This window comes from Pelecanus crispus, chromosome 1, assembly GCF_030463565.1.
Source record: "Pelecanus crispus isolate bPelCri1 chromosome 1, bPelCri1.pri, whole genome shotgun sequence".
Taxonomy (NCBI): domain Eukaryota; kingdom Metazoa; phylum Chordata; class Aves; order Pelecaniformes; family Pelecanidae; genus Pelecanus; species Pelecanus crispus.
The window spans coordinates 205,370,075-205,383,559 of record NC_134643.1 but is presented as its reverse complement, the minus strand read 5'-3'; the positions used below and the strand labels follow the sequence as shown (position 1 = coordinate 205,383,559).

The window sequence follows — 13,485 nt, the reverse complement described above, 5'->3', positions numbered from 1 at the left end:
ATATGCTATTGTGCATTTTAAATAGCTTTATATTGTATTAAGTTTAATGAAATAAGGATTCTTCAGCATTTCATCTATTGCTTAGATAGTCATTTTTCAAAGGAGCCAAACTTCTTTGTTTCGCTTCCATTCTAGTTTTAGTGCCCTTTGGGGAATAAACTTAAAAAAACCAGATTCTCAGACAGTATCTTTAATAGTAAAAGTTTTTATAAATGTGGCTTTCTGTGCATTTCTCTTATGGTTTGAGAGAATTTCATAGTATACCTCTGCAGAATAATTTAATTTTTATTAAAGATTGCAACATTGAAAACTAGTAAATCAGATTTTTATAAAAAGAGTAAGTCAAATAAGTTACAATGTTTGCAGCAGTAACTCCTGCTCATATATAATGTAAGCCTAGAAAGCAAATTCAAAAATTTTCAATGATTTTTTTTTTTTAGTGTGGACAACATAGTATCTTAAAAGTGTTTAGAGAAAGTATGTTCTTCATAGCAAACACTATGGGGTTTGATGCCAAGAATGAAATGCTGATCTTGACTTACTGGAGCAAATCACTTCAAATTCAATGAGTTGCAGAAGGTATTTCTAGACAGGGTTTGAACCCACACAGGCAATTTCATATGTACATTTATTTTAGTCCCCCAATTGATCAAATTAAGTGTTATCCCCTTAATTTGTTTTTACTCTCTTCTTATCTACAGAAAAAAGAAAGTTAGTAAAATCCGAAGCGTAACAGTATTATTCTGATCTAGGATCTCTAACTCATAAATTCATTTTATGCAATTTTTCCTCTTTTCTTGTTTGTCCCCTTCTTCTAAGAAAACATGCTATTCAAACATAAATTCTGCTCTCTGATGCAATTGAAGACAGGGAAGAAAAAAGTTACCTCCCTTATCTTTCTACTTTGACTGTTTTTAATGACTCACATGCTTATTTCCATCTTTTCCAAAATCACAAATTTTTATTTTTAAAAAATAGTGAAAGAATGGTTACCAGGTCTTCTGAAATAAGTCAGAATTGTTTAGTTTACAGTGATTTGGCTTTTGTAATTGAGCCTAGGCTTGGATCCTAAATTGAACCATTAGGAAGCTATTACTAATTCTAAGTGGGCAACAGACAACCTCATGGAGGAGAGCTTTTTCTCTGGCACAAGCTGCAGTGGTAAATCCAGATTAGAGACTTGTTTGTTCCATAATCTCATAGCTGTGACAAAGCCTTTGACTAAACAGAAGTGTTAACAACTGCTTGGTTTTCATATTTCTGGTGGTAAGTTGTGAGAATTGCAAGTATTTCCAGCTTTTACAGAAGCAATACTAAAAAGTTTGAAATCATTAAAATGTTCTTTATTTACATACTAACCAACCATTAAAATCTTAGGTAACGAAAATCCTACCGTGAAGTATGATTACCATACATCACTGATTTTCAGAAGGCTTTAGTTCAGAATTTGTATATTAGTTCTTCAGGTCTCTAACATCAGTTGTCTCAGTTTAGAAGAGTGTACATGCCTGCCTCAGAGCAGCCTAGGAAGTTATTCCTACAATAGTAGGTAAATGAACCGAAATCTCTTTGAGTTTCACGTAACATCAAATAGGTGGAAAGCTTTCATTTTTAAGACTAAGTCAAAACCATGATTCTACAAGGAAGTATAAATAACGGTGTGTGAAAGCAAGCTTTTTCCACCTAATGCTGAAAAAGTTTGCTGTTTATTTCAATAATGAATATATTTTGATAGTTAAGATATTTAAAACTGCATTACTTGAAGTTAAATGGAGACAGACCATTAGATGTATAGGGCAAGTTCTCAATAATCAGAGGACTAAGTTGTAATTCTCTGCCTTTCTTACCCTTCTTTCTTTCCACTGTGAAACAGAAAGTCAAATATTAGTGCAGCTAACTCTAATATTACAGATTAAAAGGAAAAGTTTAAATGTCCCGTTTCAATGAATTAATTGTCCTGTGAGGTGTGTGGCAATCTTTTGTTTGCTTAAGAACATTACCATAAGGGCACAAAGGCTCACAGCCCCCTACCTGGACTAAAGGTTTGTGTTAAAGCTGAGACACGGATGAAGTTCTTTCAGCACTAGTAGCAGTTGATTATTACCCCGTTAGCTATAAATCTAAATACTTGCTTTTATCTTCTTTCTGTAGACATTTTAAAACAGATCTGGTTTAAATATTTACTCATGAAAAAAATGAGTGTGTGAATTGCTAGAGGCAAAGTTGAAAGGATTCTATAATGAACAAGTAAAGAGTATTAGAGGCCAGGAGAATTGCTATCACCTTTGTGTAAATTTTAAAGGGGACACAATGACTTATGTGTGTTTTTAGGATGTCAGAAAATTAAGTACACAATGATATAGTTATATTTTAATTTGCTTAGTTCAGGTAAATAAACTGTAAATACCAATCCTATATATAGGGTCAGCATCTAAACGTTAGATTAGAAATGAAAGCATGTTTTTAAAATTACTGTTTATGTTCACTTTGTAAACTGAAGACTTATTTCTCACCTGAAGACTTTTTTTTTATCAACTGAATGACAGAAAAGGAGTCCTTTGAACTGGGAACTAGAGTGAAAACCCAATCAATCAAAGGTGTAATTTCTGAAATGGAAGGTAGCATAGACTGTCCCAAACTGGTATCTGTTCAGCAGAGAAACGGTGATGTAGATACGGTTCAGTGATTCTTTTTTCTCAGCACCAATTTAGGCTTGCAGTGTTCACTCTTCTGTCTGCTCAGGCCAGTGTTGTGCTGCCCCAATGATTATGCTTAAACTGTTAATGAAACTCTTCAGTAAGCTAGATTGTGAATCTATCCATGATATAAAAAGAATTAAAATAACTCTGTTCTTAAGGTTATTTTAAAATCTAATGAGTTTGTTAACACCAAAACACTTGTGGTAGCACAAGTGAAGGAGATATATGGTGAAGGCTGGGGTAAGGAACCAAAGGTTTTCCAAAGGTACCATTGCTTGCTTTGAGCAAGCATTATGTTTTCAGCTAGTCTGTCTTAGCAAATAAACAAAAAAACCCAAACAAAAAATTTTAAATAAACAAAAAACATAAGAAGATGGCAGATTAAAATAATCCTATTGCTTTAATTTTATTAGCTTGGCTACGTCAGCTATTCCTACAAGTGGTTCCTGTTTTATTGTTCAATTCAAAATGCAGAACAGCATGAGAGTCACCAGAATCCTTTAGCCTCTGGACAGGCTTTCTACTAAGCAGAAGAACCTGTGATATTAAACTTTTTCAAGCTGTATTAAAAAAATAGTTCCTAGCATTTCCACATTACTGTTCCTTTCTGGACCAATCATAGTCACTAGTGTTACCCAGTTATGTGCAAATTCAGTCTAGAATTTGACTGTACAAACAGTTAAATTGGAATAGATTGTGAGAGTCAAGGAAGAGAAGAAATTAATACCTAAGCACCAAGAGCATTTTACAGCCAAACCACCACCAAAGGAACAGCCTTGTCCTTTTGTGTGATTATCTGCACTATTATATTTTTTAAATAATTTTTTTACATGGTAAAAAATTGCACAGTAAGTATGTCCAGCCAAACTCATTCTTCCTTCTCCAGGACTACTTCTGCTTGTCTTCATGACATAAAGCAAGGAGCATGGGAAGCTGTGGGGAACATGATGGGGGCGGGATACTATTCTATGTGGAGCTTGGGAAACTAGCCTCTACATGTTCCAGGAAATAAATGCATTCTTTGCTTCAATGAAGCAGAAATGTTTTGTTGAATATGTCACAGCGGTGGAAGTATCTACAGTTTGATTGTAACATCATGTGCATTTGAAATAAACCTGCACTCGGGTCTGAAATTGCTACTTTTTTTGCCATGAGCCATGTTTTGAGATACTGATTTCTGTGATAGTGGTTTCAAATGTAAAGAATATTTTGAACTAGAAAATAAACAGTTTTTACTAAGTTGAAGAACAAAAGTAAAGACTATGGCTTGTTGAGGCAAAATACATATAGCAGATCATAGTGATAACATTATATTTCATGTGAGGTGTCCATATCTTACCTGCTTTAAATTTTGTTTCTTTAAGGAATTTCTACAACACTTTGTCTACCTCCATTGAGATTGATCACAAAGCTCCCTTTACAGTTTTCTTCTGTAGATTTTTTTTTATTGGTTTGCTTCTGTATGTTTACAGAATTGTTTTTCTGAGAATTAAATGTAAGTGTCCTAAACTACAGCTGAGTCTCACTCTTTAAATCTACAAGGTATGTTGTTTCACTAATGAAAGGTGCTATTTAAGGGATAAAATCTGGTGCTATTTCCTTCTTCCTGGTGTTAAAAGTAGCTAGTATAGGAAAAGTAAGATTTGGTATAAATCTTCTTATTTACATTTACAAGATTAGGATCTGTGATTTTGTAAACTTTCATGTGAGCGTAATGGGTATTTGGGGTATGCAAGGACTATACTTCAGAACAAAGAAGATAAAAAGCTAGAAATTACAGTCTGCAGGGGAATACTGTAGGGTGACAAAAATACACGATTAAAAGTAGGGGGGGCTGGAAGCTTGCTAGTGGTAAAAGAGAAGAATTCCCACTGTCTCAGCTTTGGAGTTTTTTACATTATTTCATTAAATGTAACTATAACATTTTAATTTGAGAGTAATCTTTGGATGACGTTCAATTCCACATTAGTTCTTCTGTTTACATAATGGAATTTTAATTTACTCGTATCACTTTCTTCTTTCTGTTTAGAGCATTTTGTGATTTGAAAGCTGTCAGACTCCAGATAATGTTTTTTCCAGCTATTAAGTTTTTATGTCACTTTTATTTGGTTGCTTTATATGGTAAACTTTGTATTACTAATGCAAAGCAGCTTTTGAAGGTAGGCTGCTGATGGGCATATGAGGCAACTGCCAGCTGAAAGTATATAACAAGTGAAACCATTCTTAATTATTTGGTTCTATTCTAACATATATGTCCATCTTATTTCAGTATTTTTTCTGATTTGGGGTTACCTTGCAGTATCGCTCATAATCCTCTTTGCCATGTTGGACACTGTGATAGAAAACAGCTGGAATATTGTGTAAACCTTTCATTAAAGTCATAAGGAATGACAGCTAATTTAAGTACAGCTAATAGCATCACTAGCTTATAAATACCAGTACTGTTTTATTACAGAGACATTAGCTTTCCATTATCTCATAATTGTAATGTACACTTTTGTAAAAATGTAATGAGTCAGTCTGATATTTTCCATATGTGACCTGATGGTAGAGTAACTTACCTTCAGGAAGTCTGAAACAAATTTCACTAGGTGTTTCAGAGAGATGGGAATTGCTATTCATGTCTTATAAAGTTTTATTACAATTTTATTTCTTTCACTCATCATAGATCAAAGAGGGTTAACCTAGAAAACATAAATGTTTTCAATTCCTTGTCCTTTATAATTGTGATGCTTCTGACCCATCGGGGAAAGATTCATGTACAACTTAGAGTCAAACAGCTCTTTTTCTTCCTGTTCTGAATTTGCTTTACATGCTGGGCTCCCCTCCTAAAACAAAAAGTTGCAAACAAAGAGGAGGCAGATTTTTCCTTCTTTTAATAACAGAGATGTTACCACTAAAATTAGTTGTAATAGTTCTGAAACATTACTTAATGGAGAGGAAATTTAGATTCATTGCATAGTTTAATCATGTTCCAAAACTTTCTCCTTGCCTAGCTCAGAGAATAGCCTTTTTTTTTACATACGTGTTCCCAACCTAATTTCACTAACTCCTGTTGTCTGTACCTCTCATTTCTGTGCCTGTATCTATAGAAGCACTTCATTATGTAGCTTGTTATCACTAAATACGTATTACAGTTAGTAGATAGAACTGATCAGAAGTGTTTCCCTCATTTCTATCCACCATCCCCTATACTCCTCCTCCTCCAAATTTAAAAAAAAAAAAAAGTGTGGAGTGTGCCAAAACACAATGGAGGGGGGAAAAAAAAAAGTTTTCTGTAGAAGAAAATGTTGAAATAACATTGCAAGGAGGTGCTACTCCCAAACCCAACAGAATTTCTGTGTAGCCAGCCAGACACTTTACCAAGGAATCAAACTTTGGAAGCCAGAGCTCTCAGGGCTTCCAGTCAGCCTAAACTGCCAGACTTTTGTCCACTTCCTTGCACTATCCTTAAATGTTTTGTTCCATGCAGTTTACTTTTTAGAGGAAAATTTGCTTTATCAGAAAAATTTCCAATCATGTGTAACGTAGCGTAGTGCTGCAAAACTGTAGGTGTGAGGGCTGTTCTAATGAATTGATTCAGTTACTAGTAACTTCTGTAGAACAGAAGTACTCAGTATAGTATGTCTGCTCTGTTATGAAAGATTTATCATTTGAGTCTGTAGTAAAAGGATAGTAACCTGAACAACTTCAGCAATTCTAACGAGTGTTTGAAATTTCTTGATTTTCATTGAAGCTCTTATAACAACAGTAAGCACTGCAGGGCCTGTGCCTATTTGTGATCCTAGTTTCATGCCTTATCAAATTTTAAGTCTGAATAACGCTCAATTGTTCTAAGATATCTTCCTAAGATAATGACATTGTTCGTAATTCTCCCATTCTGACTGCAGCCACAAGTGATGGTTAAATAATAAATTCCAATTTAATACTCATAGCTAGATGTGTTGAGACTGACCAGCAAATCCTAGAGGAGGTCTGCTGATAACATCCAATGGAAATATAAAAAGCTGAATACAGCTCCGTAAAGGCTCTGCAAAGTTTACCAAAAATCAATGCAAATCAAAAATAGGAAGAAAAACATAAACAGACAAAAAGTTTACCTCTGGTTTCCACCCCCTCCCTTTTTCTCCCCACCCCCCCCCCCCCCCCTCCCGCCCCAGTATGATCAACAGGAAGGAAAGTATGCCACAGTTTTCCAGAAACTGGTTTATGAGTAATGGCGTGAAACTTCGTAATTGTAAATTCAAGTGAAGCAGCAGGAATATGTTCTAAAATATGATTTATTGAACAAAAAAGGTTTAATGCACTGCTTCATGCACTATAATGAGTAATCCTGTATATCAGGGAATGAATCTGCACAAAAGAATCATTAAAAGACATTTCTGCTGTATTATCTGGTGTGGGGTTTATACCTTTTCATTCAGAAAAGTATTGTTGTCTTTTCTTTCCTTGATTGTAATTGTATTTGTACTTCTGTAGTGAAAATATTTTGTGAGCAGCTGTAAAAACAAAAAAATATCCTTGAGATACAAATAAATATTTCTGTGCCGCATGCAAGATCAAGGTATGGTTCACTAACATAGACTTTGCAGTAGCCAGTGCAAAGCCAAACAAAATTTGGATTTTAATGCATGTTTCTTGGTATTATGTATTTCTGGAGGCTCTACAGAAGGATGTGCTCTGAATCCCCCTTTCCTGTGTGAATTTTTCAAGGAAATTGTTAAACCTTTCCTTTTATTACATATGGTAATTATAGTATGTGATTTTTCTTTTGGCAAAATGTGGTTTGTTAAATTGATTCCACACATTCTGCCATAATTAAGGCCATGTGAGATGGATTGTGAAACTTTCTTCTGGATCAAAATGTAGAAAGAAAGTTCCACAGTGAAGAGGTGTTTTTGTGTGTGAAATCTGTCTGATTGAGGTGGTATTTGATGGAAGAAGGAAGCCTAAACTGATACACAAACAGTGAAAACCATCCATCTTTCAGTAAATAAGCAGAGGGACCTGGACAGGCTGGATCGATGGGCCGTGGCCAACTGTATGAGGTTCAACAAGGCCAAGTGCCGGGTCCTGCACTTGGGTCACAACAACCCCATGCAACGCTACAGGCTTGGGGAAGAGTGGCTGGAAAGCTGCCTGGCCGAAAAGGACCTGGGGCTGTTGGTAGATAGCCGGCTGAACATGAGCCAGCAGTGTGCCCAGGTGGCCAAGAAGGCCAACAGCATCCTGGCTTGTATCAGGAATGCTGTGGTGTCACGAATGAAGGTTTGTGAATCCTGCTGATTATGTCGATTCACTATGAATGAGTGACTTTACACAGTTTGATTTAGTAAAAGTTAGAGTTTACTTATAGCGAATTGCAGAATTTGGTTATAGTATTTTTAATAGCACTCAATCATCAATGATTAATAAAGTGATAGACAAAATTAATCAAAACAGTGACTTAGTTACAGATTCGAAGATGGCAAGGTTCACTCTATTACTACACAAAAGCACACATAAAAGAGAATAAATCACAAAAAGTTAAGCTGATTCATAAAAGCATTGCGTATATATGGAATAAAAGTAAAAGGGGGAGAGAGAGCAAAAAAAGGTGGGGGGGGGGGGCGAAAGGGAACCCTCCCGTTGAGTCACGAGGGTTGGAATGGACCCCCTTGCTTTCTAGACTCCTTCTCAGAGAGGAGCCTAGGTGTGGCTAGGCCCACTCCTAGTCTCAGACTTGGTCAACGGTTTATAAGAGTAATGCTATAAGGATAGTACAGCAATATCAAACTCCTTTAAAATTGAATCATACATCTACAAACTACTTAAATTGATTTATGCATGCAACTTACAACTATAAATGCAAATGTGAAAATAGTAGTATACCTGTTAAAAATTCCCCTCGAGTTTAGTGAAATACTCACGTCTAATGCCTTGGCGTTTCTCAACGGGTGAGAGCAGAGTCTCGAGGAGTGAAGAATATCAGCAGCCCAGGCTCCGTTGTCGATCTCCGGCAATGGAGTTCTGGTGGCAGCAGACTTTGGGAATCTGCTAGTTTTCGCTGACTCTGAGAGACATTTCGATCAGAGGGAGATGCTGGTGCGGCCCGTGGCGGTCCAGGAGAGCTCAAAGGGCCTCACTTAGGACTGCCGTTTTATAGGATTGTAAGATGATTGACTTTAATCACCAGTAAATTTCCATCCGAGCCACAATTCGGGTCGGCTTGTTGCTGGAATTCCAGCAGCGATGATACCACCCTGTTTCAAGGCTGTCCGGGGTAGCTGTTTGTTCTCGTTCCCCTCGTTAGCCATAATATGAATCTTGATAAGAACAGAGCCGCTCTCTGCTCCAGCCATGTAGGAGTTTCTGGTACAATTAAGGAGCGCTTAACTGACCAACTCTCTACGCAAAAGGTGCAGCCTGCGAATTCCTGAGATTGTAAAGCAGACGAAGTAGAGGGGAAAAAAACAGGACAGAAAAAAAAAAACAGGGGCAGGGGGAAGATGTACCACCACATGTGGCCAGCAGGAGCAGGGAGGTGATTGTGCCCCTGTACTCGGCGCTGGTGAGGCCGCATCTGGAATACTGTGTCCAGTTTTGGGCCCCTCAATACAAGAAAGACATTGAGGTGCTGGAGTGTGTTCAGAGACAGGCAACAAGGCTGGTGAAGGGTATGGAGAACAAGTCTTATGAGGAGCAGCTGAGGGAACTGGGGTTGTTTAGCCTGGAGAAGAGGAGTCTGAGGGGAGACCTTATCGCTCTCTACAAGTACCTGAAAGGAGGTTGTAGTGAGGTGTGTGTTGGTCTCTTCTCCCAAGTAGCTAGCAATAGGACGAGAGGAAATGGGCTCAAGCTGTGCCAGGGGAGGTTTAGATTAGATATTAGGAAAAATTTCTTTACGGAAAGGGTGGTCAAGCATTGGAACAGGCTGCCCAGAGAGGTGGTGGAGTCACCATCCCTGGAAGTGTTCAAAAAACGGGTAGATGTGGCACTTCGGGATATGGTTTAGTCTAGTCTACCCTTGATTGGTTTAGGTGGGCTTGGTAGTGTAGGTTAATGGTTGGACTGGATGATCTTAAAGGTCTTTTCCAACCTAGACGATTCTATGATTCTATCATTCTAATTTTGTAACCTTACTTTGTCCTGGCAAAAGTAAAGGTTAAGTTTTTTATGTGAGTCTGAAAATAATACTCTTTCCTTTGATTCCAGGGCAGTCACATATATACATTTTATGCAAAATGCTGGTGGTGCTAGTAAGTGATAAATAGGGAGGTAGAATACTCATTTTATCTTAGCTTGCCAATTAAGATATTTCTACTTTTTAAGGATTCACAGTTTACTGTCTCTCTGATGGTAGAGACTCATGAAGATCACTGCTTCAGTTGCTAGCTGATAAATGAAGGAATGCTGTAGCTCTTCCAACAGAGCAAAAATACCAAAGCAAAACAACCTGTTCTAGTTCTTTCCTGCTGTTACTTTGTGCAAGCTTGTGATGTAATGCAGGTGGGATGCTGTCATAAGGTTTCCTCTTCCAGAATTGGTGGGCTTGTGTCCCACCCATGTGCTGAATGGCCCTCACAGACGTTCCTGAGGCTCTAAGAGGCTATCGATAGGAAGTGCTTTCTTGCTGATGGTCAAACATTTCTTGTCATTCTACATCCCTGTCATTTTAGTTCTAGATTTATCTGGATTGAGCTGAATTGGGTTTGTTGACTTGTCATGGTTTAGCCCCAGCCAGCAACTAAGCACCACGCAGCCTCTCGCTCACTCCCCCTACCCCGATGGGATGGGGGAGAGAATTGGAGGAGTAAGAGTGAGAAACACTCCTGGGTTGAGATAAGAACAGTTTAGTAATTGAAATAAAGTAAAATAGTAATGATAATAATAACCATATAATAATGATAATAACAATAATAATATACAAAGTAAGTGATGCACAATGCAATTGCTCACCACCCACCGACCGATACCCAGACGATTGCTGCTCCCCGGCCAACCCCCCCCAGTTTATATACTGAGCATGACACCATACGGTATGGAATAGCCCTTTGGGCAGTTTGGATCAACTGTTCTGGCTGTGCCCCCTCCCAGTTTCTTGTGCACCTGGCAGAGCATGGGAAGCTGAAAAGTCCTTGACTAGCATAAGCAGTACTCAGCAACAACTAAAAACATCAGCGTGTTATCAACATTCTTCTCCTACTAAATCCAAAACACAGCACTATGCCTGCTACTAGGAAGAAAATTAACTCTATCCCAGCCGAAAACAGGACATGACTGAACACCTATCAGAGTGTTTGATGGTTATCATTGAGCACGTGGATCATTTCTTTAATGCCTGCATCATACTAGTCTCTGGATTTGTGAAAGAATTTTCCTTCCTGGCAGTTTAGCATTCTTTGGGGGGAAACTCCTTTTTCTTTCCTGGCCCCTGAAGGACAGGTTTCTGAGAACAGAGAATTTGTCTTTAACTGTTTTTAACTAGTACATATTTGAAGCATGCTGAATGTTGCCAGTGGCCCATAGGTGTGACAGTTGTCATTTTTGGCTGCTAAAAATAATTTCAGAATTGTAAATTCAAGTGTTATTGCAAACCTCTTAGGATACATGATGAGATCAGCATTGTGTGTTCTTCAGTTTGGTTTCCTAAGTGAACACGGTATATACAATACTGCTGTCATTTATTATCCCTTTCAAATCCTTTGACCCTGGTGACTAATTTCTATCATAGAATCATAGAATCATCTAGGTTGGAAAAGACCTTTAAGATCATCCAGTCCAACCATTAACCTACACTACCAAGCCCACTCTAGACTAATCAAGGGTAGACCAGACTAAACCATATCCCGAAGTGCCACATCTACCCATTTTTTAAACGCCTCCAGGGATGGTGACTCCACCACCTCTCTGGGCAGCCTGTTCCAATGCCTGACCACCCTTTCCGTAAAGAAATTTTTCCTAATTTCCAGTCTAAACCTCCCCTGGCGCAGCTTAAGCCCATTTCCTCTCGTCCTATAGCTAGTTACTTGGGAGAAGAGACCAACACCCACCTCACTACAACCTCCTTTCAGGTAGTTGTAGAGAGCGGTAAGGTCTCCCCTCAGCCTCCTCTTTTCCAGGCTAAACCACCCCAGTTCCCTCAGCCGCTCCTCATAAGACTTGTTCTCCAGACCCTTCACCAGCTTCGTTGCCCGCCTCTGAACACGCTCCAGCACCTCAATGTCTTTCTTGTAGTGAGGGGCCCAAAACTGGACACAGTATTCCAGGTGCGGCCTCACCAGCGCTGAGTACAGGGGGACATGCTGACAGAGTAACAGAGACCTCAGACAAGGAAGTTTCTGACTTTATGAAAACAAGTGATCTAGTAGTGAACAGGGAGCTACATTAGTGCACTCACTGACAAGGTTGTAGCATAAGTTCCCACCACATTCATCAATGGCAGAAAATCTAAAGAAAGGAAAATAATGTAAAAAAAATGGTAATTTCTGGACCTCTTGGAAGTGCTCATTTATTATGATTGGGGGGTGAACAGGAAAATTTGAATACTAGAAATTTGAAACTTTAAAAAATCATCTAGATAGAAAATCTAGATATAAATAGATATATCTATTATATATCTAGATATAAATAGATAGATATATCTAATAGATATATCATCTAGCTAGATCATCTAGATATAAAATCTGGAAGATTGGTATTAGCAGTCCCTATTTAGAAAGCTGTTAGCAATCTAAATATTCAGAGTGAGCAGATGTAAGTGGCTTCCATCATACAGATGGAAATCATAGTATAAATTAGGAATGGAAATGTTGTTTTTCAACACTATTTGTTTATAATTTCAGAAAATTTAATATATAAAATATGTATGATCATAATCCAGTAAAGTTTTAAGTAGATGGTATGAAGTTGTGGTGATATTTGACCAAACTGAATTGCACTGAAAGGCATTGGCTTTCTAGTTGCAGCATGAGAATTGCACATAAGTGGTGCCCATCTGGCATTCAGAAGGTTATATCGAATCAGTACACGGTAACATATAGGGTAGATTTCCTATCTTTGTTCTAACTCACAGCTGGCAACCCTATCTGCTAATCCCAGTGAAAGCTTCAGTTTGACATACAAAGCTAATTTTGAACTTGCATATCCTTCCCCACAGATGTCTGGAGCCTTGGTGATGTGTTCCTTTTATGATTCCTTTTAAATCAGGGAATGAATTGTTGCATTACGAGTGAAGTTACGGATTCATTGCCTGACAGTACAATGAATCCTTAAATATCCATTTTAAGAGCATCTTTTATATAACAAAAGAAATCTGAGAGTGACCAAAATACTTAGTTCTGCATGGTTTTGTGTAGTAAAAATTCACTGTAGAGACCTCAGTTCTTTATTAGGCTAAAAAATTCCTTAATGTATGGAATGATGAAGTTTGTAATTGCAGTGTTCATTTCTAGTCTGTTCATCTAAAATATGAACAAGCAGTTTGCAAGCATATTTAGTTTTGTTTCTTGACACTATTAAGTACAGTTAGAAAATGAAATTCTCAGCTGCGGAGTATGAGAATTTCAATATGTCTTTTCAAACCAGTTTACCATACTTTTGTTTCTAGTAGTGACTTGTGCAACCTTTCATCTTATGAGTCAATCCTATAATTAGTATCCTTCTTTGCCAGAGGCATACTGCATGTTTGTTTTAGGTACAGAATGTCTGCAAGAAATTTAACTTAATCATTACTTTTTAATGTAAGAGCTGGTTAGCTCAATTACACTAGATTAAAGTGAACTTGAAATTCCTGAGTTACAGAGAA

General features: G+C 37.6%; 1 protein-coding gene across 1 annotated transcript in view; it reads left to right on the top strand.

Annotated features, from left to right (window-relative positions):
- TNFRSF19 (TNF receptor superfamily member 19) overlaps positions 1-13,485 on the top strand; it is a 46,203-nt gene that overhangs the window by 17,023 nt on the left and 15,695 nt on the right. The gene's annotated exons all lie outside the window — the stretch shown is intronic.